Source organism: Homalodisca vitripennis, chromosome 3 (assembly GCF_021130785.1).
Source record: "Homalodisca vitripennis isolate AUS2020 chromosome 3, UT_GWSS_2.1, whole genome shotgun sequence".
Taxonomy (NCBI): domain Eukaryota; kingdom Metazoa; phylum Arthropoda; class Insecta; order Hemiptera; family Cicadellidae; genus Homalodisca; species Homalodisca vitripennis.
In genome coordinates, this window is record NC_060209.1 from 111,162,714 (window position 1) to 111,168,850 (window position 6,137).

Genomic DNA, 6,137 nt, shown 5'->3' on the forward strand with positions numbered 1-6,137 from the left:
CTTGGACCAGTCTTGTTCCTTGTGTACATCAGCAGGCGGAACTCATCGCTTCTGAGAGGGAAAAAACTGAATTCATGTATTCAGTACGATGTCCGCATAGAGGAAAACTGATTCCACCAAGTTCCTCGGAATGTACCTTAATCGAAGTCTGACTTGAGACAATCACATTGAAAGTACCTGCTCAAAGGTTTCTTCAGGCATTTATGTTCTAACGGAACCTTTCAAAATTTTGCTCCTGGGATGTACTAAAAATGGCCTTGTACACCCCCATATAATGTACGAGTCGAGCTATGGGGCAGCTGTTCTAAATACAAATTTTGAGCGAGTAATTATAAGTCAAAAGAAAGCTGTCCGCATCATTTCAAAATTTAAATCCCAAAATTCATGCAGAGATGCCTTTAGGGAGCTTGGATTCCTAATCTACATCCTCGATGTCGCCCTGTACTGCCGATTTAAGTGCGAGTTCGTCCGGGGCAGGGACGTCTATCAATACGGGACAAGAGGCAGGGACAACCTTCGGTTACATCCGCACAGAACAGCCGCATTCAAAACGTTTGCCATCCGAGGTTGGTGTTAAGCTGATCAACAAGCTCCCTGATGAAATAAAAAATTTGAATTAACCAACAAAATTTAAAGGTCGATTGAGACACTTTTTGGTGTCGAGGGTGTTTTTATTCAGTGGAAGAGTTTATAATGAGCCGCTGGGATGAATTTAAAGTAATTCGATCATCCTCTATCTCTGGTGGTAAAATTTAGAAGATTTTAAAACGTATGGCTGTAAGTATGTATCAGTCTTAGGAATGAGTGTGGACTGTGTAATGAACGGGTATGAATGGGGGCAATTTAAAATAGATATACATATTTCTAAATAATTTAATTTGACGATTGTGTGTAATTTTTATTATTGTTGACACAATAAAAGTATTTTTATTATTATATTATTATTACCTCCGGTCGGAATATACCGAGGAAAAGCTCTACTGAATCAGATTTTGACGATTTTGGATTTCACTGGTTGAGTCGTTGAGATAAAAGTGGTACTTAGAATTATGTTAGAAACATTGATTTTTAGGCATCAATTGAACGCCGACTAATACTTATATATTATCAAAGAAAAATTGAAAAAATCGCTTCCGGTCAGATAATACACACCGGAAAACCTCTACTGATAAGAACTTCCGACTACTTTGGATTTCACTGACTGAGGTATTATTTCATTTTTCCTTAGTATATTCCGATCGGAAGTGATTATTTTTGTTTTTTTTCTCGATAATTATATATTTATTAGTCGGCGTTGAATTAATCTCTAAAATCAATGTCCTAACATTAATTATAAGTACTACTTTTACCTCAACCACTCAACCAGTGAAATCCAAAATCGTCAAAACGAATCAGTAGAGAGCTTTTCTTCGGTATTTACCGACCGGAAGTGATTTTGTTCTCGATAATTATATAGGTAGTCGAGTACAGTTTAATGATAACAAAACATCGTCGTCCTAACTCAATAAAAAATACCACGTTTACCTCAATAACCGAAGTCCGAAGTAGTTGAAGTTCTAATCATTAGAGTTTTTTCAGGTGTATTTTATTTCCGACCGAAAGTGATTTTTTCCGATAATTATATACTCGTCTACAGTGTAATGATACACAAAATCGTCATTATAACTCATTCATAAATACCCCAATCAGTGAAATCCAAAGTGGCCGAACTTCTAATCAGTAGAGTTTTTCCGGTGCATTTTCCGACCGTTAGTTTGATCTGTACCCGAGCAACGCTCTGAAAATCGCCCTTCTTTTCTAAAGGGTTTTTCGGCCGTCAATGGTCCAATGTCCCCGAAGGGGTATTTCATTTTCTCCACAGAATATAGTTGAGTCAATTATAGGCTTGAATGAAGCTCTGTTTTGTTCTTTTTCTTTCTTATCCAGTGAATCCGACATCACTTTGGTGCCTTCTACTCGGCCAGAATCGAACTTCGTAAAGTTTCTGTAGCTATACAAGAAAAATTTTGTGGTACTAGAGTTGCTGTGGAGAGTTTAATTTGCCTATTACATCTTTCCACTTTCTATAAGGCGTAGTTATTAAAGCTCCATATTTTTGGTACTTACCTTTTACCAGTGAATTGATTGGCAAATAACACACAAAACGTCCCCCTGATCCTCCGGTTTTCGGACCCCCCCCCCCCCCCGAAAGAAATTTCTGGCTACGCTACTGCTGAACCACCACAAAACCTAATATAATTCAGTCCGCACATATAAATCTATTAACAATAGATTTAAAAGATATAACCTTGAATTTAGATGGACATGTTCGTTCTTGTTCTCAGTAGCGGGATGTACTGGATGTATTAAGTTCTTTAACTGTTTATGATTCGATAAAGAAGAATTTAGTTACTATGGGTACAAAGGTTAGGAGCATTACAAAATATTGGGATACCTTTTTGACATACACTTAGTTTTGAAATTCTTAGATGTTATTGTTTTGACTGAAAAAATATTAAAGATAAAGAATGTTGCCGAAAGAATAATAGAGAAGGTAGAATATTTATTTTGTATAGAAAACGTTTTGAAGTTTTAAGTTTAATTTTAAATTATAGCTTTAATGCTTGTGAATTTATATTTTCGAGGTTCTCTCTTAATCACGAGCACTTCACTTTACTCTCTATTTATTACTTACTTATTTATTCCACCCCAAAACATTAATACTTTTAATAGTGAGCTGGAAAATTGTTTACAGATAAATAAAAACGTTGCTGATAATGGTAGAAACACAAGGAAACATGGAATATAATCAATAAATTTCTCTCTAAAAACATAAATAAAATACTTTAGATAATATCAAAACGAATTTTGAAATTAAAGAGGATAATAAAGTAAAAACCATATTAAAAGGTTTCAAAGAGAGTTTTAAAACATAAGTAGAAGATATTAGTAAAGAGTTGGTAGGGGAATCGTTTGATTTAACAAAAACATAAAAACCGGGAATTATTTAACAGGACAAAAATGAGTATGAAATTATTTACATATGATATTTTGATCTATAGGTCAGTAAGTAAACTTAAAACGGTAACTCTTTGGCAGGTCCTGGTATAATTAGGCCTAAGGATGTAAAACATAATATATTTTTCATGATTATAAGCAAAACAATAGGTCAAAATAAGCTATAAGCTTAAAACTGAAAATGCATAGCCAGTCTAGCATTTTTGTATCATCCTGTGTAATATAATTGCCTGAATTTTTTCCTATACAAATACAGGTTATTTTTTATTTTTAAGGCTATAATAATACTTGCATTAACTGATTTTATATTTCAGCTGCCACCTTCCCTTTTCTGTATACGGTAATTTCCTTATATATATATATATATATATTTGATGAAAAACCAAAAAGGGACCCAAAGTCTACATTTTTATTTTGAGTAATTAAATTTGAATGAAATTTAATTTCCTTGAAGTAGGTACTTCAAGTTTTGAGTGATTTTACACCAAATTTACATTTATACCTTTTAAAATAAGGAAGTAACGGTCGTTTGAGAATAAAATGTGAAAATATGAAAAAAGAAATCATAGGTACCGTAATGTAACATAGGTATAGGTATAGGTTACATCATAGGTAATGTAACATAGGTTTCGAAATAACATGTATTTTTTATTGATACAAATAAGTGTAACTTGTACAAAAGTGTTTATATTAATGCTACAAACAAAATGAGTTGAACATGTTCTGGAAATTAAATTACTGAAATACGCATTGATTACATATATTAAATTGAGCGCTTCTTCTTCGTTGAGCGACTTAGGCCAGACTTTGCTTCAGGCTGTTCAACTTCCTCTGGAATAGCACTATCTTCAATTACAGGGGAGAGAAGGTCTTTACATTCTTCCTTGCATTATGTTGAACAGTGTTGTTGAACAAATATTTTCCCTGGCCCCCGTCAATCTAGGGGGAAGTACTATTTCCGGAAACCCGGAAACTCCATCATCGGAGAGAAAAATGTTATGAAAAAAAAAAAAACATAACCATCGCTTTCAAATATGTAGTTGACAGTAGGTACCTTTGTGGGTTTCTTCAAATTCAAAATGATTAAACTTTGTGATGTTAGGTATTTTCTTGGTATTTTGCTATCAGCAAGAAATGCCAGTCAATGTAGGTAAATGGTGTTGCCACTTTCATCACCAGTTGCAACGCCAAAGTTTACTTTTGATGTTGGTGTAGATTGTTCAATTGTATTTACAACCTCTGATGACACATGACATGTTCGGAATTTGCTTTTAAAAAGTCCGAATCTCCAATCACATGAAGATTTTGTGTGACCAACAGGAAGGGAAGATAAAATGATTTTCTCATTCATTTTCTTACAGATTCTCCAGGCCAAGTAACTCATCAAAATGTTTTTGTTTAGGCCTACACAGTTTTCTGCATGGATGTGCATGGGTTTTTTCTCCATGCCTGTAGTTTTCGAGGTAATGACGAAACAAGCTGAAATCAATCAAATTTGAGATCTTACCAGAACTAGCACTCTCTGGGATTAGATAATTTGTTATTTGTTATTAGTGGTATCGCACATTACTCCAAAAATCTTTATTTTTAAAGGGACCAAAATATAAATTGGTCCAGGTTATATAGGATTGCTTGAGATATGTATTTACTGGGCAGTATCAAAACTATAATAGATTGTTCCATTTACACATCATGATTAAGGTTGGCCACTTTCCTTTACATGGAAGCTCTCTTTGCTTTACTTAATAACATGCTTATTAAATCTTTCTTTACAGATCAGATTTAGATGGTTTGTTAATTTTTTATAGAGTTTCCAATTATTGTTCTTCCTCTGTAGCCATTGCCATTTTGGACCAAGATGTGTAGTAATTTTGTCATTTGTACATAGATCTGATCGAGGTTTTACTATGACAATAGCTACAAGTTTGACGCAAAATATTTAGAAATACAACAAATCTCCTAGAAATGAGCGCCTCAGCATGGCACTGTTAAAATTTGCAGTGTATTTCCCATACACTGATTGTTATTGTTTCATGTAAAGGCCGTAGTTTTAGACGTGTATTGTATACGGTGCTCGCTCGACTAGGTAAATTAGGACATTTTTTCTGCATAGTTGTTAAGAAATCTGACCACGAACTCCATGTTTGAGTAGGTGGTTACATTTTTGCCATTTTACTATCGTTACCATGAGGTTTTGCAATCATACCACTATATATTGTATATCTTGTTAAGACACTTAAATGGTTTGATTTTAATTATTATGTGCAAACATGTTTCACGACAAACTTCCAAGCTTAGTAAGAGCAATGCACACCTTGACTTAACCCGTCCCTTTTTTGTGAGCTCCAGTTGTCATTTATGTGCTTTTCGTAAGACAGTGAAGTTGAGCCAGAATTGTTTGGTCTAGCTTGTTATGTTACTCTCGTAAAAGTCAATTTCCGCAGAACTTCTACGCATTTGCAGAAACTCCTGAACATGCCATTAACTGCAATAAATTTTTGCATCCACACCCATTTCAACAGACTGTGTTACAAGAACTAGATCAACATCTGCTTCAAAAGAGTCAGGCAGATTATTATAATTTTCTTCAACTAAAGGGTCCCCTGCATCATTTCTTCAACTACTTCTGTAACATTGCCTTCGATCTCTAAGATTACATCATTAATATTGATATTGTGAACATTATTTCTATATTCATCCAGCATCGGTATGACTAACAGCAAGGAAACGTCCGCGTCTGATACACTGATTGAATCTTCAGCAACACTTTGTTCTTCACTGGGCTCATCATTACTCGGCAAATCACATCGACAGAAGAAATCTTCATAAATTTTGTAATCATCTTTACTGATTTTGTCCACCCCAAACTCATGTAATACTTTTATAACTCGATTGTCATCCATTGTTAAAGAAACACACCACAACAACAAAAACTCTACCACAGCGACTCTACAAAAACTAAAATTAATCAGCTGTTTTATGAAAAGTAGTAGACCGCAGCTGATCGACTACAGTTGAGCCAAATTAACTGCTTATTTTCACCGTAATACAGTCAAAAGAAGAACATAACATGTTTCGCTATATTACGGATACTTAATTCATAAATATTAAGGGGAGTTGAACGCAAAAAATCGGTAAAA